The sequence below is a fragment of the Sciurus vulgaris genome (assembly GCF_902686455.1).
Source record: "Sciurus vulgaris genome assembly, chromosome: 1".
In the NCBI taxonomy this organism is placed as follows: Eukaryota; Metazoa; Chordata; class Mammalia; order Rodentia; family Sciuridae; genus Sciurus; species Sciurus vulgaris.
Genome location: NC_136461.1, coordinates 53,675,414 through 53,699,546, shown reverse-complemented (window position 1 = coordinate 53,699,546; position 24,133 = coordinate 53,675,414). Strand labels below are relative to the sequence as shown.

The window sequence follows — 24,133 nt, the reverse complement described above, 5'->3', positions numbered from 1 at the left end:
CAGTGGGGGCTGCGGGGGCGAAGAGAGGTGGAGACCACGCAAGAGAAAGAAATCCCCTTTTTTTTGTATTGCCCAGGATCTATTGTGAAGGGAAAGGAAAAATACAACTTGTTGAGCGTCTCTTGTATGTCAAGTTCGAAGGTATGTGATTTCATTATTCAACAACCTTTCAGATACAGATGAGAAAAGGAGTCTTAGAGTGGTACCATTCATTCCTTTATTCATAATTCAGCAGAGTTTTGGTGAGCGCCTATTATGTGCCAGACACTTTTCTGGGCACTTGGGATAGAGCCATGAACCACTGAACCAATCGCTGCGCGCATAGCAATTATGTTCCAGAAGCAATTTTGAACCCTTGTCATACTCCAAAGCCCGGGAGCCTTGGGAAAGAAGGACGGAGGGGCTGTCACTCACGTGTGCTCAGGAACTTTAGAGTAATGTCAACTGATTCCAGGATTTCCGTCTAAGATGTTGGCCCCGCACCCACAACTCGCCTAGTGCAAATGGAAGCTGTCTCTGCCCGCCGCGCCCCGCACATCCCAACCCGTATTTTCTTCATTCTGCACTCGGCTTACCCAGAGCCCTCCAATTTCCCACCCCAACTAGTGCCATAAGCCCTTAAGTCTCCGTCTTTGGCGCCATTCTGTTTTCCATATAGTTGCTGGAAATATTGCTGAAGTAAAAAAATCAATGTTATATTTCCCCACTGCAGGATAAAGTTAAAAAAAAAAAAAAAAAAAAAAAAAAAAAAAACCTACAGCAAGGGCGCAGGTTCCTTCCACACGCCTTTCCATTCCGCCTAGACTCCCTCCTTCCCCTTACTTCCACAGGCTGCCTGCTCCTTGGGAATCCATTGCAGAGTTCTGTGGGCCACTACCTGTAACAGCGTGAAGAAGAACCTCCTCTAAATTCCTGGCTGCTCTGTTTCTGTTGTGGAGCAAGGGGTAGAGCTTGACCTAGTATCCTACCACATAGTCCCTCTCTTCCAAAGCACAGAATTGGCCAGACCCCATACCCAGGAAACCAACCTTTACACGAGCATTTATACCATAGACCAAAGTCCTAACATAGCTCAGAGTGTGTTGCAGACCATATACTGAGCGCCTTCAGCCCTTCACTGCATCAAAGAAAAAGAAGGGCTTCTGGGGGAGAAGGCATTGCTTACATTTTCCCTCTTCTTTCTGCTATATATAGTATAATATGTAGCAGATACTTCTGTGCACCTGTCAGACATGAGCATGCATCTGAATCACCTGGAGGGCTTGCTAACACGTTTTTGCTGCCAGAGGTGGTGGCATAAGCCGGTATTTGTAGAGATCCTGGAGGCTGAGGCAAGAGGATCCCAAGTTTGAGGCCAACCTCAGCTATTTAGCAAAGGCCCTAAGCAATTAATGACAGCCTGTCTCAAAATAAAAAATAGAAAGGCTTGGGGACCTGGGGATGTAGTCAGTGGTGAAGCACCCCTGGGTTCAATCTTTGGTACCAAAAAAACAAACAAACAAACAAACAAAAAAAAAAAAAAAAAAGAATTGATTCTGAATCAGGTACAGTGGTCCAGACCTTGCGATCCAATGATGTTGGAGATTGAAGAAGGAGAATTACAAGCTTGCAGCTAGCCTCAGCAATTTAGGAAGACCTTCAGCACCTTAGGGAGACCCTTAAAACAAATTAAAAAAGGACTGGGGTGAGGATATAGTTCAGTGGTAAAGTGTCCCTGGGTTAAATTCTCAGTACCAATAATAATAATAATAATAATAATAATAATAATAATAATTGGTTTTGGTGGAGCCTGGAACTGGTTTGGAATTTCAGCAATTTGGGAGAGTAAAGTAGGAGGATCCCAAGTTTAAGGTCAGTATGGGCAATTTAGCAAGATCCTGTCTCAAAATAAAAATATAAAGGTCTGGGGATGTAGCTCAGTGGTAGAAAACCCCCGGGTTCAATTCCATAGCACCTCCACAAACAAAATAAAACAAAAAACTTACTTTTAGCCCACGTAAACTAGATGAATCATAGCCCCTACCCTGTGCTATGACCTGGTTCTTTTGCCTGCTTTTGAAATGTCTTTATCAACATCACTTTATAATATGATGGAGCAGTACTAGCTACCTACAAGGTCCTAGGAACTTATATTTTAGGAACTTAAATTATGAAACAGAAAGAATAGTAACACATCAGAGAAACCCAGCTGACACTGGAACCTACTATCACAAAAAGGCCCTCAATGGACCACTGTGTACATAGTCACCTCTAGGTTCCTCAGCTCCACGACTGACTTGGGAGTACAGAAGAGGAAGAAACAGGCTTCTGTATCAAACACAGGTATAGGATCAAATCACTACAGCAGCCAGGCACAGTGGCGCACACCTGTATTCCCAGTGGTTTGGGAGGCTGAGGCAGGAGGATCATGAGTTCAAAGACAACCTCAGCAAAAGTGAGGCCCTAAGCAACTCAGTGAGACCCTGTCTCAAAGTACAATAAAAAAAGGGGGCGGGGGGTGTGCTGGGGATGTGGTTCAGTGGTTAAGTCCCCTGAGTTCAATCCTTGGTGCAAGAAAAAAAAAATCACTACAGCAACATTCACTAACTCCGCAAGCCTCTTGATATCTGTGAGTTTTAGTTGGCTTATCTGTAAAAGGAGAAAATATCCACATCAAAGACTTGTAGTAAGGCTTAAATGAAACCACTATATGAAGGACTAAGCAAAGTGCTGAGCATATAATCAGCATTCAATTATAAACATCATCATCACCATTAACCATGGGCCAATTATTTGACCTCTCTGAGTTTAGTTCATGAAATTCAAAAAATAAATCAGATAATAACATAACAAAGCACCCAATAGGCTCCCTGGTGCTTGGAAGGTACTTAGTAAATGAAAAGTTTTGTTTTTGTTTTTGTTTTTTGTACTGGAGATTGAACCCAGCCATGCTCTACCATTAAGCTATATACCCAGCCCTTTTTATTCTTATTTTGAGACAGGATCTCCCTAAGTCGCTGAGGCTGGTCTTGACCTTGGGATCCTCCTGCTTCAACGTTTGAAGTAGCTGGGATCACAGGCCTGAACCACTACTATGCCCAGATATCTCAATTATTTATTACAGTAAGGGAAATCTGAAAACACTCCTGTTCACACTGACTTCATCTCACTGTCTGTGGCCTCCACCAGCATGGGTAGAATGCAGGGTGTGGTGAGCTTTGAAGAGCTGGCTGCCTGCTGAACGAAGGAGGGAAGATCTTTCTCTCTTTGTTTTCCGTGAAACTTCTCAGGACAGGTAAGAGAAAGGCCAGTGACTGAAGATGCCAAAATTAAGGAAAAAAAATAATAACAATGGAATGAAGGCTGGGCACCCTGACACATCTTTAATTTCTGAGACTCCAGAGGTGGAAGCAGGAGGACAGCAAGTTCAAGGCCAGCCTGGGCAATTTAGCAAGACCCTGACTCAAAAATAAAAATAGCTGGGGATGTAACTAAATGGTGGAGTATTTTCCTAGCATGTGTGAAGAGAATTTTTTTTTTTTTTTTTTTTTTTTACGGTGGTGCTTGGGATTCAAACCCCGGACCTTGTGCATGCTAGGCAAGCCATCTACAGTATGAGCTTTATGATCTGCACCAATCACCAGTACCTCAAAAAAAAAAAAAAGGAAAAAAGGAAAAGAAAGGAGATCTGTCCTAGTGTGTGCCCATGCTCCTTCCTCCCTGTAGGCAATTAACAAATATTCAAAAACCCAAAAGGTGGTAATGAGAAGAATAAATGGTAGATAAAGGACTGATGCCTGACTTGTATTATTTGTGACCACAGTACCACAGTATGTTCTTTTCTTTCTTTCTTTTTCTTTTTTTTTGTACTGGGCATTGAACCCAGGGGCACTTCACTACTGAGCCATATTCCTAGTCTTTTTTAAAATTTGTTTTCATTTCATTTAAAAATATTTTTTAGTAGTCAGTGGACCTTTATTTATATGTGGTGCTGAGGATTGAATCCAGTGCCTCACACATGCTAGGCAAGCACTATTCCACTGAGTCACAATGCCAGATCCTTTTTTTTTTATTTTTTAAGACAGGGTCTCACTAAGTTCTTAGGACCTCACTAAATTGCTAAGGCTGGCTTTGAACTTTTGATCCTCCTGCCTCAGCCTCCCGAGTCACTGGGATTACAGGTATTTGCCACCATACCTGGTTTATAGTACATTCTTTTTTCTCTTTTAAGTTTTTGATTTGTTCTTTTTAGTTATAATATGACAGTAGAGTGTATTTTGAAATAATATACATATCACAGTACATTTTTAAAGGTAAATCATTAGCCCCAAATTTTATCAACCCATATGGTTATTAACCTACAATATCTTAGCAGTATTGAAAACAAGCAACAGCATTTATTTTACAAGTTTGTTCTCTCAGGCCAAAAACAGGAAAAAAAGTTTTTAAAAAGAACTGGGAGGAAAGAAATAAGCATTCCTCCTCATATTTACCTGGTATGGCCCATTATTCTGCATGAATAACAGACTATTTGCAAATCTTTTCAAGAAGCCAGGCACCAGTGGCATATGCCTCATCCCAGCAAGTAGGAAGGTTGAGGAGAAGGATAATAAGTTTGAAGCCAGCCTCAGAAACTTAGATAGAACCTGTCTCAATATAAAAAGTTAAAAAAAAAAAAAGTGGGGCTGGGAATGCAGCTCAGTGGTAGAGTGCCCTGGGTTTAACCCCCATTATTGAAAAAGAAAAAAGGGAGAAAGAGAGAAGAGGGGGACCCCTTCCTATACTAACTACTTGAAAGGTGCACTCTCTAAGGAACTGAAGAAGTTGAATGCCCACATTCATTCTTTTCACTGTGAAACGCTAAAAAAAAAAAAAAACTTACACATTCTTCACTCATCTTTCCAACCACGATCAATAGCAGAACTCTTTCTAGAAGTCACCTTGAGTTAGTAGACTTGCCAGGAAATCAGAGGTGTCTAGACATGTCTTTCCTCTGTGCAAAGTTAACTGCCAGGAGAAATGCAGCTTTCTTACTATCCAAGCTGGATGGAGGGACTGGAACTGAATACGAGTTTATTCTGCACAAGTCAAGCTCATTAGGGCTGGGTTGGTAAAGGAAATCCCACCTGCGGGAACCTCCTTTTAAGTTTGGCCTTCAAAAAAGGCAGTGAAAATTAAAATTAGCATTTTATCATCAATCCATCTATGGGACTCTGCCTCAACACAACAGTAATTGAATTTCTTTTTTTCCTTTTTTCATTTTTTTTTGGGGGAGGGGGGTACTGGGAATTGAACCCAGAAGGGCTCTACTACCAAGCTACTTTCCCAGGGTCTCAGTAAGTTGCCTGGAGCCAGTGCTAAATGATTGAGGCTGGCCTCTAACTTGTAATCCTCCTGCCTCAGCCTCCCAAATTTCTGAAATTATAGACATTCACCACCATACCTGGCTACCATGATTGATTTGAATTGGCTTTATTTTTTCATTCTAGAATCTGTCATCACTTCATTCCATAAAGTAGAATAGTGATCTGTTGAGCCAGATGGGTGGCCCACACTAGTAATCCTGGTGACCCCTGGGACTGGGACTGAGGGCCAGCCCTCACCAACTTTGTTGAGAGCCTAAGCAACTTAGTGGAACTCTGTCTCAAAAGAGAAATATAAAAAGGGCTAGGGGTTCAGCTCAGTGGTAAAGTGCCCCTGGGTTCAGTTCTCAGTACCAATAAAATGAAATAAAAAGGACTGGGTTTGTGCTCAGTGGAGACCACCCTTGGATTTGATCCCCAGTTTTGAGGGATGGGAGAACAGGGCTCCGATGAGCTCAGCAGAAGAGATCAATTTCGTACAAAAGAGCTGAAGAAAGCAGAAACAAAGTCAAAAACAAAAAGGAATTTGGTCATTTCAAAGTTACTTTCTTTGTATAGTGGGGACAGGAAAATAAGACAATAGGGAAAAAATAATTAATGAACATCAGATTATTTCAGGTTACTCTTTTTGTGTAAAGATTATAGCAGAAGGAACTTTATTATCATGTCAGTAGAAATTGGTTTGGCTCCTCTGGAGACTGAGGCCGTAGGATTATAAGTTCAAAGCCACACTCAGCAATTTAGTGACACCTGTGTTAAAATAAAAAGTATGCCAGTCGGGTCTGGTGGAGCATTCCTCTCATCCCAGGGACTTGGGAGGTTGAGGCGGGAGAATCACAAGTTTGAGGCCAGACTGGGCAATTTAACCAGACCCTGCCTCAAAATAAATAATAAAAAGGATTAGAGATGTAGCTCAGGAGTAAAGCATCCCTGAGTTCAGGCCTCAGTATCAGAAAAACAAAACAACAATGACAAAAAGTCCCTTCTTCTGGATCCATTCCTTGTATGGCAGATTAGTGTTTTCCATTTTTCACCCCATGATTCTCCTCCTCCTTCATGCAGCAGCTAAGAAATTTATGATTGTAACAAGGACTTAGACTATTTTTGCTTGCAAATGTCTGATGGGTAGCTAAAAACAGGATTAGGACTTGGGTCGGGAGAGGTAGTACATGCCTATAATATTATTAGCTTAGGAGGCTGAGGCAAGAGGATCATGAGTTCAAAGCCAGCCTCAGCAACTTAGTGAGGCCCCAAACAACTCAGCGAGACCCTGTCTCTTACTAGAATATTTTTTAAAAAGTTGGGTACGTGGCTCAGTGATTCAGCGCCCCTGGGTTCAATCCCCAGTGTCAAAAAAAAAAAAAAAAACGGGACTTACCTACTTCGCTTTCTTCCTCAATTTTGCATCCATCTTCTTTGCTCCCAGAAGAATCCCAGAACCTTGGTTTCTAGGAACAAGGTCTGATTTGATAAACATCTTGTGTTGAGTGCAAGTTACCCCTCAGGCAACCGGAAACTTTCTTTTCAGGGTTGGAGCCTGCCTGACCAATCTGGAGATAATGACGGATGGATCACACCCTGTCCAGATCACCTTCTGGGGCAGCTGTGCAATCCCTCCAGCTATGCAGACCACTCCCCCCACACCTTTGCCCCCATTTCTCTTTCTCCAGGACCTCAAAGTCATTGTCAGCCCCATGATAACAGCTCTAAGGATGTGGGTCCCCTTGTCTTCCAAGTGTAGCTTGCTGCTTAAACTTCCTTTCAGGTTTTTTTTTTTTTTTTTAATAGTTTTTTTCAGATGTTGACAAACCTTTATTTTATTTATTTATTTATATGCGGTGCTGCTGAGACTTGAACCCAGTGCCTCGCACGTGCCAGGCAAGTGCTCTACCACTGAGCCACAACCCCAGCCCTCCTTTCATGTTTTTCACCATTACCTTTTCCGTTTGGTTTTTGGGGCGAGTGACTAGACCTTATTTGTGGGATCTCTTCTGGCCTCTGGCCTCGAACTCTGGTAATAGGTCCATTTGCTTAAGGACAAGATAACACAGCAGAAAGAAAGAAACCAAAAGTCTATTCTTGGTTTTTAGTTTTCGACTAGGCCCATAGGAGAAGTGGGGAAAATGTGGTATTTGGACAATACAATTGACCTGGCAGCTTGCAAATGGTTTAAGGCTCTCTGCTCCTTACCTCCTTGACTTGGAAAAATCCCCTGACTAGGGAGAAGGGACAGGGAAGAGAACTTAAGTGGAAGTGACTCCCTGAAAAAAAAAAGAAAAAGAAAAAAAGAATTTGAGTGCCTATTTATAAGATAGGAATTTGAGGATATAAAAAAACTAAGACATATTGAGTGTCAAAAGAGAAGTGCCAGATGAGCTGTTGAACCGCAGGAAACACCCAGGAACCTTTGAAATGCAAAACAAGCATTCCTGAGCAACCCAGCCCACAACCATACCCTCACCCTTGACCCTTGCCCTTGACCCATGCCCTTGTCTGCAAAAGAGTAACAGGATGGCAATGTCTAAGTCATAGAAAAACTGGGGCAAAATGACATTACTTCATCCCGGCTCCACCTCTAGTCCAGTTCCTAACTACTGTCCCTCTGCAAACATTGACAACCCGTACTGTAACAGTGTTCCTCTTTGTGCTTTGAAGAAACCCTTGCTGCTCTGCCACTGCAACTTATTTTTAAAATGGACAGTCTCTTTCTGTTCCTCTTTCCCTGCTCCTCCCTAATCTCTCCTGCCCTAATCTTAGAGGAAACAGGATTACCTTTCTTCCCATCCTAGGCATAGTTATCCATCCTTGAACACACACACACCATAGGAACAAAGTAATTCAGACATGGGGATGGCACCAGAAGATCTCAGAAATGAGTACCTCCCAAATTAACAAGTGAATTACAACTCCAACAGAGAAAATGTGGAATGTAGCTTTTGCTTTTTTTTTTTTTTTAACTGATCTCCCTGTGTACCTTTATTCCTTCTCAAATTCATTCCCAGAGTGATCATCCTGAAATATAATCATATTAATTCTATGCTCAAAGTTTCCAGGTGTCTCTGTAGGCTGAAGGTTGTAGTTCAGATTCCTCATTTGTCGTATAAAACCTCTTCTAATTCAACTCTGACCACCTTTCCCCAAATTTGCCAATGCTTCTCACCTTCTTTTATACATTGACCATTTGGAAATTCTTTTTTTTTTTTTTTTTATTGTAAACAAATGGGATACATGTTGTTTCTCTGTTTGTACATGGAGTCAATGTGGCATATTATATACAATGGAATATTACTCCGCCATAAAGAATGTAGCTTTTGAGTCACCTCTTTAAAAGCCCCCTGTTCCTGTTGATGAGCAGAATCACAGCCTCTGGGACAGGGGTCCCCTGTGTTTCTCCTTTGCTAGTAAAGCAATAAGACTTCTTTTATCTTTTTCTCAAAACCGTGTCCTTGTTATTGGATTGGCAGCAGGGACAAGGACCAAGCTTTGGGCAACAACACCATGGCATTGCTGTCTCTCCCTCTTGAGATGGCCTGCATCTTCCCTGAACTGTGTGTCCATGCTTTACTCCAAAAGTTTCTCACTCTCAAGATGACCCGCAATCTGAGTGTGTATTTTTACTTTACTCCAAAAGATGTCTTTTCCTTAAATAGTCCATATTCTCCCTTAAATGTGTATTTTCTTTCCTAACTAAATCTCTCACTGATTGACATATACTGAAATTCTTTTTTGTCACATATGCCAAGGACCACCCTTGTCCTGTGACATTTACACTCCAGGACTGAGACTCCACAGGAAGGCAGAAACAGTACCTGAGTTGGGAAGTTCCAAATACAGAGAAGGATTGGATCCCTTTCCAGGTAGGACCTAGAGAAGTAGCAAGACCCCTGAATGGAGCATATCACAAGAATGGATCCGGTGTACCAACAAGTCTTTTTGGGCAAGCAGAGACTTTTTTCTTTTTTGGTGTGGGGTCTCCCTATGCTGCTCAGGCTGACTTCCACCTCCCAGGCTTATCCTCCTTCCTTAGCCTACCAAGGGGCTAGGATTATAGGCATCCCTGCTTCTGAGTAGGCTTTTTAGACAGAAACGGACTGAAGAAAGCAGAAGTAAAAACAAAAATATTTTGGTTATTTTAAAGGTGGGGACAGGGAGACAGGAAAATAGGAAATAAATGATTAGTAACAATGGGGTTGTTTCAGGCTACTTTTTTTGTGTAAGGATTAAAGAGGGCACTTGGTTATCATGTGCATACAAACTGTCCCATCTGAAAACTTGGCTGTATGTATATAATCCTGATTTCTCAGAAGTTCAGATAAATCGTTTAGTTCCAGCACGGTGACATAGAACTTTAGTATGAGTGACTCCATTTGATTTTTTGCCTGGTCTCTAGGGACCTAGTGCAGGGGAGCAATCCAAGACAATGACCTCCTGCAATTTTTGGTCAACAGTAAATTAGTTATTAGGTTCGCCATAAAAACAACTACAGCAACAACAACTTGAATTTGAATTATTTAAAAGTCAAGCAAAAAGAATCTTAGTCCTTCTGAGTATAGTGATGCATGCCTATTATCCCAGTTACTCAGGAGGTTAAGGCAGGAGGATTGCAAGTTCAAGGTCATCCAGGACGGCTTTAGTGAAGCCCTGTCTCAGAATAAAAATTAAAAAAGGATTGAGCCATAGTTCACTGGAAGAGCACCCCTGGGTTTAATCCGAGTACCACACGCGCACACACGCACACACACACACACACACACACACACACATAAAGGAGAAGAAATGAATGAAAAAAAAATAACTTTTCAACTATGATGTATAAAAATTGTAACTAAAATTTTTCTATAGCTAAGATTAATTTTTATTGTGAGCCTATATCAGGATGCTTTACCTGCAAACAATAGAAAATTCAACAGAAACCAATTTAAGCAATAAAGAATTTATTGTCTAAAGTAAAAGGAAATCCACAGATAAGGAAGCATTCAGGACTGGTGTAGAGGCTGAGCCACCTCAAGGCTAATCTCTGGAAACTAGACGAATCCCAGTATCTGGTTTTGCCTCATTCATTCGACAGTATTCATTGAGCACTGAGTCAGTCCTGAAGACAGAAAGGTGGTCAAGAGTCTTTGATTTCATTGACTTACGTGTACATTATCAGATACAAAGAATTCGGGATCAGAAGTAGTGTAAGTGGCTCTGCCAGGACAGGTGTGGTGGCACTTGGGAGACTGAAGCAGAAGGATCTCAAGTTCCAAGGCCCACCTCAGCGACTTATTAAGGTTCTAAGCAATTTAGCAAGATCCTGACTCAAAATTAAAAATTAAAATAAAGGGTTGGGAATGTAGCTCAGTGGCAAAGCACATCTGGGTTCAATCCCCAACAAACACACACCCCCACACACACACACACACACACACACACACACACACACACACACACTCTGCCAGGAAACTGTTCAACAGAAACAGAAGAGGGAGTTCCAAATTAACTAGGGTTTGAGAATAAAATGTATGCTTCAGATTCCATGAGATTTTCATACTAAACTTGTTTCTTCCACATTAAAAAAGTATAAATATATGCAAATACATAAAAAAAGAAAGACAGCTGGGAGTGGCAGCACACTCCTGTAACACCAGTGACTCAGGAGGCTGAGGCAGGAGGATCACAAGTTCAAAGCCAATCTCAGCAATTTAGCCAGGCCCTAAGCAACGTAGTGAGACCCCCATATCAAAATAAAAAATAAGAAGAGCTAAGGATGTAGCTCAGTGGTAAAGCGCCCCTGGATTCAATCTCTAGTGAGAGAGAGAGAGAGAGAGAGAGAGAGAGAGAGAGAAAAGGAAGTTAGGATCTTTTTTGCTACTGAGGATTGAACCACGGGTGCTTTACCACTGAGCTACATCCCTAGTCCTTTTTATTTTTTATTTTGAGATGGGATCTGGCTAAGGTGCTGAGACTGGCCTCAAATTTTCGATCCTCCTGCTTCAGCCCCTCCAATTACTGGTATGACGGGGCATGGTGGCAAACACCTGCAATCTCAGCAGCTAGAGGAAGGCTGAGGTAGGAGGATCCCAAGGTCAAGACCAGCCTCAGTAATTTAGCAAGACTCTGTCCCAAAATAAAAAAAACAAAAAGAAGGGCTAAGGATGTAGCTTAGTGGTAAAGTGTTTGCCTAGCATGTGCAAGGCCCTGGGTTTGATCCCCAGCCCACGATAACTACCTCAGTGTAAAGCCTCTCTGGGTTCAATCCCCAATACCATCCCCTGGCCCCTCCCCCAAAAAACTGTCTAAATTGCTGGTATTACAGATGTGCACCACCATACCAGGTCACAAAGTTTTCAACACATAACACAGTGGCAGGGGAGTTGAAAGAGAAGAAATGAATATAAGGCTTACCCAGGATATAGAATAAATTGGTCAGATCTTAGGTAAAAAGCAAGTAAGGATGATACACCAGTTTCCAGCCTTTATTACTAAAGCAGGAGGAGGAAGAGGAATTCTTTTCACATATATATCAGGGGACTTTCAAGCTTTTTTTCCATCCCCACCCCCTCCCACCCCTTTTACCTCTATACCATCCAAAGTTCCTTCATTCTTCTTTTCTTCCCACAACTCCCCCTCATTATATATTGCCATCCACTTATCAGAGAAAACATTCAGCCTTTGGTTTTTTTGGGCTTGGCCTATTTCACTTAGCATGATATTTTCCAACTTCATCCATTTACCAGAAAATGCCATAATTTTATTCTACTTTATGGCTAATATTCCATTGTGTATATATACCACAGTTTCTTTATCCACTCATCTATTGAAGGGCATCTAGGTTGATTCCACAATCTAGCTATTGTGAATTGAGCTACTATGAACATTGATGTGGCTGCATCACTGTAGTATGCTGATTGTAAGTCCTTTGGGTATAAACCAAGGAGTGGGATAGCTGGGTCAAATGGTGGGTCCATTCCAAACTCTCTGAGGAATCTCCATACTGCTTTCCAGAGTGGCTGCACCAATTTGAATTCCATCAGCAATGTATGAGTGTACCTTTTTCCCCATATCCACACCAACACTTATTGTTGCTCCTGTTCTTCATAATAGCCATTCTAATTGGAGTTAGATGAAATCTTAGGGTGGTTTTAATTTGCATTTCTCTAATTACTAGGGATGATGAGTACTTTTTCATATATTTGTTGATCACTTGTATATCTTCTGTGAAGTGTCTGCCCATTTCCTTAGCCCATTTATAGATTGGGTTCTTTGTATTTTAGGTGTAAAGTTTTTTAAGTTCTTTATAAACTTTGGAGATTAGTGCTCTATCTGAAGTGTGTGTGGAAAAGATTTTCTCCCTCTCTGTAGGCTCTCTTTTCACATTATTAATTGTTTCCTGTGCTGAGAAAAAGCTTTTTCGTTTGAATCTATCCCATTTATTGATTCTTGCTTTTATTTCTTGTGCTATGGGGGTCTTGTTAAGGAAATCTGGTCCTAAGCCAACACGATGGAGACTCAGGCCTACTTTTTCTTCTATATGGTGAAGGGTCTTAGGTCTAATTCCCAGATCCTTGATCCATTTTAAGTTGAATTTTGTACAGGGTGAGAGATAGGGGTTTAATCTCATTTTACTGCATATGGATTTCCAGTTTTCCCAACACCATTTGTTGAGACTGTCTTTCCTCCATTGTAAGTTTTTGGCACCCTTGTGTAGTATGAGGTTACTGTACTTATGTGAGTATGTCTCCATGTCTTCTATCATGTACCATTGATCTACCTGTCTATTTTGGTGTCAATACCATGCCGTTTTTATTACTATTGCTCTATAGTAAAGTTTAAGGTCTGGTATAGTGATACCCCCTGCATCTCTCTTCCTGCCCGGGATTGCTTTGGCTATTTTGGGTCTTTGTCCTTCCAGATGAATTTCATGATTGCTTTTTCTGTTGCTATGAGAAATGTCACAGGGATTTTAGTTGGAATTGTGTTAAATCTGTATAGCGCCTTTGGAAGTATGGCCATTTTGACAATATTAATTCTGCCTGTCCAAGAACATGGGAGATCATTCTATCTTCTAAGGTCTTCCTCAATTTCTTTCTTCAATGTTTTGTAGTTTTCATTGTAGAGATCTTTTACCTCTTTGGTTAGATTGATTCCCAAGTATTTTATTTTTTGTGAGGCTATTGCGAATGAAGTTTTTTCCCTCGTTTCCCTTTCAGATGTTTCATCACTTAAGTATAAAAATGCTTTAGATTTATGCGTGTTGATTGTATAGCCTGCTATTTTGCTGAATTCATTGATGAGGTCTAGAAGTTTTCTGGAGGAGTTTTTTGGATCCTCTAAATAGAGAATCATGTCATCAGCAAATAGTGACAGCTTAAGTTCCTCTTTTCCTATTTGTATCCCTTTAATTTCTTTAGTCTAATTGCTCTGGCTAGTATTTCCAGGATGATGTTGAATAGAAGTGGTGAAAGAGGACATCCCTGTCCTGTTCCTGTTTTTAAAAGGAATGCTTTTAGTTTTTCTCCATTAAGAATGATGTTGGCCGTGGGCTTAGCATAAATAGCCTCTACAATGTCAGGTATGTTCCTACTATTCCTATTTTTTCTAGTGTTTTGAGCATAAAGGGGTGTTGTATTTTATTGAATGCTTTTTCTATATCAATGGAAATAACCATATGATTCTTATCCTTAAGTCTATTGACATGATGGATTACATTTATTGATTTACGGATGTTGAACCAAACTTGCATTCCCGGGATGAACCCCACTTGATCGTAGTGCACTGTCTTCTGAATATGTTTTTGGATACAGTTTGTCAGTATTTTGTTAAGGAGCTTTGCATCTATATTCATTAGAGATATTGGTCTAACATTTTCTTTCCTTGATGTGTCTTTTTCTGGTTTGGGTATGAGGGTGATATTAGCTTCAAAGAATGAGTTTGGTAGGGTTCCCTCCTTTTCTATTTCTAGTATTTTCTATACTTTGAGAAGTATTGGAATGAGTTCTTCTTTGAAGGTCTTGTAGACCTCAGCTGAGAATCTGTCTGGTCCTGGGCTTTTCTTGGATGGTAGGCTTTTGATGGCTTCTTCTATTTCATTGCTTGATATTGATCTGTTTAAATTGTGTATGTCCTCCTGGTTCAGTTTGGGAGGAGCATATGTCTCTAGAAATTTGTTGATGTCTTCGGTATTTCCTATTTTGTTGGAATATAGATTTTCAAAGTAGCTTCTCATTATGATATGTATTTCAGTGGTGTCTGTCATGATATTCCCTTTTTCATCATGAATTTTAGTAATTTGAGTTTTCTCTCTCCTTCTCTTTGTTAGTGTGGTTAAGGTTTGTCTATTTTGTTCACTTTTTCCAAGTCAATTTTTGTTTTGTCAATTTTTTTGAATTGTTTCTTTTGTTTCAATTTCATTGATTTCAGCTCTGATTTTAATTATTTTCTGTCTTCTACTACTTTTGGTATTGTTGTCTTCTTTTTCTAGGGCTTTGAGTTGTAATGTTAGGTCATTTAGTTCTTGACTTTTTATTCTTTTCTTGAATGCACTGTATGCAATGAATTTTCCTCTTAGTACTGCTTTCATAGTTTCCCAGAGATTTTGATATGTTGTATCCATTCTCATTTATCTCTAAGAATTTTTTTTTTTATCTCCTCCTTGATGTTTTCTGTTATCCATGCTTCATTCAATAGCATATTATTTAGTCTCCAGGTGTTGGAGTAATTTCTGTTTTTTATTTTGTCATTGATTTCTACTCTCAGTACATTATGATCTGATAGAACACAAGGCAGTATCTCTATTTTTTTGCATTTCCTAAGGGCTGCTTTATGGCATAACATATGGTCTATTTTCCAGAAGGTTCCATGTGCTGCTGAGAAGAAAGTGAATTTGCTCATTGATGGATAGAATATTCTATATATGTCTGTGAAGTCTAGGTTATTGATTGTGTTATTGAGTTCTATGGTTTCTTTGTTTAGTTTTTGTTTGGAAGATCTATCCAGAGGTGACAGCAGTGTGTTAAAGTCACCCAGAATTATTGTGTTGTGGTCTCTTTGATTCCTGGAATTGAGAAGGATTTGTTTGATGTACATGGATGCACTGTTGTTTGGGGCAGAAATATTTATGATCATTATGTCTTCCTGATTTATGGTTCCCTTAAGCGGTATGAAATGTCCTTTTTTATCCCTTCTGACTAACTTTGGCTTGAAGTCCACTTTATCTGATATAAGGATGGAAATCCCCACTTTTTTACTGAGTCCGTGTGCGTGGTAGGTTTTTTCCCATCCTTTCACCTTTAGTCTGTGGATGTCTTTTTCTATGAGATGAGTCTCTTGAAGGCAGCATATTGTTGGGTCTTTTTTTTTTTTAATCCATTCTGCCAGTCTATGTCTTTTGATTGACGAGTTTAGGCCATTAACATTCAGGGTTATTATTGAGATATTGTTTGTATTCCCAGTCATTTGGGCTTATTTTTGGTTTTTAACTTGACTTGGTATCTCCTTTGAATGGTTTTTCCTTTAAGGTAGTTCCTCCCTTTGCTGACCTACATTGTTGTTTTTCATTTCCTCCTCATGGAATATTTTGCTGAAACTATTCTGTAGTTCAGGCTTTCCATTTGTAAATTCTTTTAACTTTTGTTTATCATGGAAGGATTTTGTCTTCAAATCTGAAGGTTAGTTTTGCTGGGTATTGGATTCTTGGTTGGCAACCATGTTCTTTCAGAGCTTGAAATATGTTGTTCCAGGCCCTTCTAGCTTTTAGGGTCTGGGCTGAGAAATCTGCTGATATTCATATTGGTGTTCCCCTATATGTAATCCGATGCTTTTCTCTCGAAGCGTTCCAAATCCTATCTTTATTTTGTATGTTAGTCATTTTTCATTATAATGTGCCTTGGTGTGGATCTGTTGTGATTTTGTGCATTTTGTGTTCTGTAAGCCTCTTGTATTTGATTTTCTTTTTTTTTTTTGGAGGGGGGGTACGGGGGATTGAACCCAGGGCCTTGTGCTTGCCAGGCAAGCACTCTACCAACTGAGCTATATCCCCAGCCCCTTGTATTTGAGTTTCCATTTCATTCTTCAGGTTTGGGAAATTTTCTCTATTATTTCATTGAATAGGCTATTCATTCCTTTGGTTTGTATCTCTGTGCCTTCCTCAATCCCATTAATTCTTAAATTTGGTCTTTTCATGATGTTCCATAGTTCTTGGAGGTTCTGTTCATGATTTCTTACCCTCTTCTCTGTTTGGGCAACTTTATTTTTAAGATTAAATATTTTGTCTTCATTATCTCAGGTTCTATCTTCCAAGTCTAATCTGTTGGTGATGCTTTCCATTGAGTTTTTTATTTGGTTTATTGTTTCCTTCATTTTCAAGGATTTCAGTTTGGGTTTTGTTTTGTTTTTTTTTTTGAGGAGGTCAGTCTGCTGACTGCTGTCAGACGATTGGGAGGTGAACTTCCAGCAGTGGGTGATGGGTAGGTGAAAGGCAGGAGATGGACAGGCAAGTGGCAGGCAAATGGCAATGGTAGGAACCAGACAGTGAGCAATCTGCACTCAAAAAGGTGTCGATATGCCGGCGGACTGCAGGTGATCGCAGTAGACAAATGGGGTAAACAGCAGGGGATGGATAAGCAGCAAAGACTGCCTCACCAAGAAACAGATGTCCTCTACTCGAAACCCAAGTTATGGAGTGACAAGGAACGCAGCCTCCCTCTAGTCCACCCGACTTTGAAGTCTTGTGCCTCAGTGCCTCCTAAAACAATTTTAAATCATGTAACCCTGACATGTTTTGACATTGTTAAAATTGTACATTACAAATATAAAATATTGCAAGGGGTATAATTCCCAGCCACACTATAAACTCTAACATTCTAAAATAAAACTTCAATCACTCCTGTAAATTTCATCGGCATAGTCATCCCTTAATATCTATGAAAAGTCCTGGCACAAAAATCAGAAGATTCTCAAGTCCCTTATATAAAATGGTAGAAAGGTTGGAGGTATACTCAGTGGTAGAGCAGTTACCTAGCATTCATGAGGCCCTGGGGTCAATTCCTCATATGGGGAAAAAAAAGAAACAAGAAAAAAGAATTCCTCATTCTACTCATGGGCTACTACTACTTGTCTCTTGCATCTCAAGGGGTAGCTTGCATGGGCAGGTAATCATGGATCAGGTAATGCAGTTTGTTGAGCCAAGTTGGCAGTTTGTGGACTCAATTGACTGGTTAAAAGATGTAGCAAACATATGTGAATACATAACTAGTATAACTCGACATCATGCACGACCACGAGAATGGGAAGCTATACTCCATGTATGTATGATATGTCAAAATACCCTCTACTGTCATGTATAACTAAAAGAATAACAACAAAAAAGATGTAGCAGGACTGGGGAAGCACTCAGTTGGTAGAGTGCTTGCCTGTCAAACACAAGGCCTTGGGTTCAATCTCCAGCACAGCACCACAAAAAAAAAAAAAAAAAAGCAAGCTTGATAGAAAAGGGGTGGCTGAATATTTTTGACAAAGTTTTTTATTCTGTGGATTAGTGAACAAGTGAGGATTTGAGAAGGTCCTGAAGTAAAAACTTGGCTATGTACTTTTTTGTGTGATTTTTAAAATTTGTTCTTTTTAATTACACATGACAGAAGAATTTATCTTGATATATTTAAACAAGCATGAAATATATCTTATTCTAATTAGGATCCCAGTCTTGTGGATGTACATAATGGTGAGATTCACTGTGGTGAATTCATACATGTATATAGAAGCCTGTATACTTTTTTTTCTTCCAATATATTTTCTATTCCTTTCTTTTTGGTACTGGGTATTAAATTTACTGGGCATTGAACTCAGGGGCACTTGAATACTGTGCTATATCCCCAGCCCTATTTTGTATTTTTATTTAGAGAGACAGGATCTTACTGAGATGCTTAGTGCCTTGCCATTGCTGAGGCTGGCTTTGAATTCCCAATCCTCCTGCCTCAGCCTCCTGAGCCCCTGGGATTACAGGCATGCCCACTGCATCTGGTTTATTTTTTAAATTTTTTATACAGGGTCTTGATAAGTTCCTTAGGGCCTTACCAAGTTTCTGAGGCTGGTCTCGAACTCGAGATCCTCCTACTTCAACTTCCCAAGTTGCTAGGATTATAGGCCTGTGCCACCATGCCCAGCAATATTTTCTATTTATAAATTTAAAAAATTTCAAAATAAACATAAAATGCTAGAGTATTTGCATAACCTATGCACATCCTCCCATATACTCCCATATACTTTAAATGTCTCTAGATTACTTATAATATCTAATACAATGTACATACTGTGTAAATATTTATTGTACTAGACTGTTTAGAAAATAATGACCAAAAAATTCTGTATGTGTTGAGTACAGATGAAACTTTAAGAAAATATTTTCCATCTGAGGTTGCTTGAATCCATGAATGCAAAAACCCACAGGTATGAAAGATTGCAAACTGATAGCCATCATCATCCTCTTGAAAATCACATGAGCAGGGTCTGAGGATGTAGCTCAGTGGTAGAGCGCTGGCCAAGCGCTGGGTTTGGTCCCAGCATCCAAAAATCAATCAGTCAATCAATCACTCAATCAAAGAAGAAAATTACATGAGCAAGTTCTTCTACGACAGCCAAATTTTTACATCAATGCATTTTCACACTGAACCAACATTTCTACTTTTACTTTCCCTCATTTTTTTATGGTATATATATATATATATATATATATATTTTTTTTTTTTTTTTTTTTTTTTGCAGTGCTGGGGATCGAACCCAGGGCCTTGTGCTTGCAAGGCAAGCACTCTACCAACTGAGCTATCTCCCCAGCCCTATATTTTTGTTTTTAGAAGACTTTTAGAAGACTAATGTACTCAGCAATCCTCCTGCTTCAACCTCTCTGTTTCTGGAATTGTAGATGTGTGCCACCATACACAGCTTAATTCTACTCTAATTTCTATTTTCATAGTTATGAGTGTTGAGAAAACTTGCTCATGAAAATCAGAGGATGGAAATACAAGTTTTGTTACAACAATTCCAAAAACTTCAGAGTGATCTAACATTAAAATTCATTTATCACTGTGTGTGGTGAGTATGCCTCTAATTCCAGTAACTCCGGAGGCTGAGACAGGAGGATCACAACTTTGAGGCCAGCCTCAACAACTCAAATAATAAGCAATTTAGTGAGACCTTTCTTTTAAGAAAAATGGCGTGGGGGGGGTGTTGGGGATGTGCCTCAGTGGTGGTAAAGCACCCCAGGGTTCAATCCCCCATACCAAAAATTAATTAATTAATTAAGTAAATTCATTTATCAATGGTCTTTTGGTCAAAACTTTAATATTTCAAGAATTCTGAATTCTGTTGTAAAGAACTAGAAAGCATTTTAGAAAAGGATTCATTGTCCAGTTGTGAGTGAGAATCATTTACTTTCTGAATTTCATTTCAATCAAAAAAGCTTTCTTTGAATCAGATAGAGTGGCCCATGCCTGTAATCTCTGTAACTCAGGAGGCTGAGGCAGGAGAGTCATAAGTTTGAGGCTAACCTCAGCAATTAAGTGAGGCTCAAAATTAAAAATAAAAAGGGCTGGGGATGTAGCAAAGTAGTAGAGCACTTCTGAGTTCAATTCCCAGTACTACACACACACACACACACACACACACACACACAAACACACACGTTTCTCAAGAATTATCAGGCAATTATTAAATCATACCTGTTACTTTTTCACCTTGAAGCAGTTTGATTAGCTGCTCTATTCAGAAAGAGTAAGAATATTAAAATATTATCAATTTCAAAATGTCTTAGGTAATAAAATTCTTGACTAGGCATTTTCCTTCCATTGTAATTTGAATATATTTTATTTAAATGTTGGTGCTGTATTTTTAGCTCATTTGACTTATGGAAGATGTTCACCTAACACACACCTAACAGGCAAAGTCAGCCCTCACTGTCAAACCAATGGGCCAAATCAAACTTTTTTTTTTTTCCATCAGAAAAGACCTGACTACATTTTTCTATTCAAATAAACATGTTAAACCACATCTCCATGGCAACTATCTCACTTCTGATTTCAAATGGGGTGGGGGGAACCTTGATGAGAATTTGTTTCCAAATGAAATAAAGTGGTATTATTCTCTTTAATATGTTCAACCAGTTTCAATCCCTGTGTGTGTGTGTGTGTGTGTGTGTGTGTGTGTGTGTGTCCTCATAAGACTCAGAAGTGACAGTTCCGTTTCCTTGACAATAGTCAGGGGTTAGAAAGACTGAGAGTGTTAAATAAAAATTGTCATCATGTCTCTGCCCTACTCTAGGATGTAACTGAGTCTGGAGCCAGCAGGGGCCAGCATGTTCTGGATGTCCCCTCCCTTCTTTCACAGGGTGTGTACAAGTCAGCAGAAAATACGAGCTGTCCTTTGGGTGCACATGGGCTGGACTAGAAGAGGCTTCATCTATTCTAAGTATTTTTGAAGAATCTGTTTGGAGCAGGGAAGGTGGTTTGCACCTGATGCAAGTTACCAGAATGAGATTGGGGTGCAGATGCTTTTTTTCTTATCAAATGGGAAAAGAGTGTTTATGAAAGAGGAATTGGGAAAGGAAAACTGGAATGACTCTCTGCACACCCAGCCTTTCCTCCTTTTTAGAAGGATTGCATCTGAAAACTGACATCTGAAAAACTACTGATTCCCTTAAAATCATTCATGCCACCATACCTCTTGGAAAGTCTTTGTATAGCATATATTTTTGGTTTTGTTTTTGTGTTGCAGTATTAGGAATTGGACCCAGGGGCACTTGACCATTGAGCTACAGTCCCCAGTCTTTTTATTTTAGGATAGAATCTCACTAAATTGCCAAAGCTGGTCTCAAACTTGTGCTCTTCCTGCCTCAGCTTGCTAAGTTTCAGGGATTACAGGGGAAAGCAACCGCACTCCACAGCTATACAGCGTAAGTCTCAGAATAACTGTGTGATGGTGGCCCAGGATGTGGCTCTGTGGCAGAAAATTTGCCTAGCAGGTGCCAGGCCCTAGGTTCAATCCCCAGCACTGCAAAAAACAGAACAAAACAAAATAAAACCACTACCATCTCAACAAAGACATTTGATTTATACGATCTGCTCTTCACAATGGCTTTGAGTTTGATACTTTGAATAGCTATTATTGAGCCCTACTCAGTGATGCATGTCTTTAATTCCAGCTACTCTGGAGGCTGGGGCAGGAGGATCACAAGTTTGAGGCAACTTCAGCAAATTAGCAAGACCCTAAGCAAAATTAAAAAGGGCAGGGGATGTAGCTCAATGGTAAAGTGCCCCTGGGTTCAATTCCTAGTACCAAAAAAACCAAAACAAAACAAAAAAAAAACGGAAAAAAAAAATATGACTAATGACTTCTACCAATATGCAGAGACAGTATACCAATCTCCTAAGTCAATTAAACCCGGTTGAACCCACATCCTGGCTCTGCCAGCAAAGTCCCCTGCTTCTTCTCTGGAGCTGACCAACACACTGCTTCCAGAACCATTGGCCTGCCTGGAATTCCTCTCCTGCCTCCCTCTGCCTCCTCTTAGAACAATGGACTAAATGACAGTCAGATTTATATCCACTTCTCTTTGAGATTCAATTAGCATGATTTATCCCTGACTCAAGCTCATGTTCTCCCACCATTTTATTAAGAAAATACTCAAAGATACATCTTAATTGAAAAAATCATATATGTCCATCTCTATACTTAGCAAATAGATGCTGTTAATAGTTTTCTACCTGCCAGGGTTATTTTAAAATAAATCTTTGATAGTTCACATTATATCCTCCTCCCCACAATAAAACAGGAAAATGTCACTTCATTTGAGGTTTTCAAAGAGTATGGTCGGGGCTGGGAATATAGCTCAGTTGGTTGAGTTCTTGCCTAGCATACACAAGCCCTGGGTTCAACAGCAATGCAAAAAAAAAAAAAAAAAAGAAGAGTATGGTCACCTGACTCAACAGAAAACTATAAATCTAAGACCCGGCCCCTCCTCTCTCATCTGCTTCCTATGCCCAGGTGTGCTCGCACATGCCCAAATATGCTGACGTGGCAACTCCTGCTTCCACCAAGATGTGCTGTCCTCACCTGATGCCCGATCCAATGCAGTTGCCTGATCTTGGACTTGAACCTCCAGAACAGTCAGCCATAATAAACCTATCTTTACTTCATAAGAGCCTTTTCCCTACAGTGACACAGAGCTAATCCCTAGACCTACTGAATCAGTCTCATGGGGAAGATGCAAGATTTTACTGTTCAATTAGCCAGCAAGTAGTCCCTGGGGGTTAGCTGGGCACAGGTGCAGGCATCCAATTGAAGAAGAGTCCCTGCCTCCTGGGAGCTTCTCCTTCTGGCCTGCCACAGAGTTCCTTCCTGCACAGCATGTCCCAAACCCTGATCTAGCTCTCTTTCCTTCTCAGACCTCCAGAGCTTTACTCAGGCCCTAGGTAATTTGCTTTCCCTTCTCTGGCTACAGAGGGCCTACTTGTCCCTCACCGTCCAGCTTGCTCCTCACTCTCTCTTGAGTCTTGTTTGGTCTTAGAGAGAAACCTATGGCTGGTTTTTCTTTTTCTTGTGTGTGACTCTACTAACTGAAGAGACAGAGACCATTGTATTTGACCTGATAGTCTCATCCCAAAAAAGTGCCCAGAGCATAAAAACTTAAAACCAACCAACAACCCAGCACCGCAAAAAAAGAAAAAAAAAAAAAACCAACCAACAAAAGACCCATTTGTATTGTGTTGAAGCTAAGGCAAACACGGCCTGCCTACATGATGTTTCCTAGGACTCATTTTTAGTTCCTTCCAGATGACACAATTGAGTTTTGTCTTTCTTTGAGACAGGAGCTCATCATGTTGCCCAGGCTGGTTTTGAACTCCCAGACTCGGACTCTGAGTGCTGGGATGACAGGCATGCCACCACACCCAGCTCAGATGACTGGTTTGATGAGGCGAGAGATGCTCTCTTTTATCCAAAGGGACAGAAACTGGACTTCCCCATGTACAGACTGAAGATAGTGAAGGGCTCTGGAGAGTTATAAAATGCATTCTTACAATTTTTTCTAAGTCTTCCAATAAAAACCTTTTTAAAAACTCTGCCCCACACCAACAGGATTTTGTCATGGAAAATGCACTTGAGAAAAAGTGCCATGAAATAGCCTGCTCAGTTTGGCAGAGACAGTGGCCTTGAGGTCAATTGGGACAGAGGACAAAGTCTCACCTCTATCCTACTATCTATTTGACTTAGGAAGTTTACTTAACCTTTCTGAACCTCGGTTTCTTTACCTGTAAAATGCAGACAAATATTCTTATCCGTTTCTCCCCACACTGGACTGTAAGTTCTGTGAAGAATCCAAAACAAATTTTTTTTTGTACTTGGAATTGAACCCAGGGGTGCTTTACCACTAAGTTACATCCCCAGACCTTTTTATTTTTTATTTGAGACAGGGTCCTGCTAAGTTGCTTAGGGTCTCACTAAATTGCTTGGGCTGACCTGGAACTTTCGATCCTCTGGCTTGGGTCTCCTGAGTCACTGGGGTTAGAGGTGTGTGCCATTATGCTGGGCAAGAATCGCATTAAAACCTAACATTCACTGAGCACTGCCCCTTCACAAATCAACACACAAACCTTTCAATGTACTATTATTATCTCTGTTTTACAGGTCACAGAATGGAGACACATTGAATTGTCAGTAATTATACACCTAGTAAAGAGAGGATTCAAGACAGGCAGTCTGGCTCTAATTGCCTGCTCTTATTCATCTCCAAGGGACTGTGTTTGCCTTATTCATCCTGTATC

The 24,133-nt window shown here is 40.2% G+C and overlaps 1 long non-coding RNA gene across 1 annotated transcript; it reads left to right on the top strand.

The window, feature by feature from the left end:
• Nucleotides 1–4: 4 nt before the first annotated feature.
• Nucleotides 5–23,964, top strand: LOC306659504. The gene is made up of 3 exons (XR_013763323.1): nucleotides 5–141; nucleotides 3,169–3,274; nucleotides 22,356–23,964. It is a non-coding gene; the product is annotated as an uncharacterized lncRNA (long non-coding RNA).
• The last annotated feature ends 169 nt before the right edge of the window (nucleotides 23,965–24,133 follow it).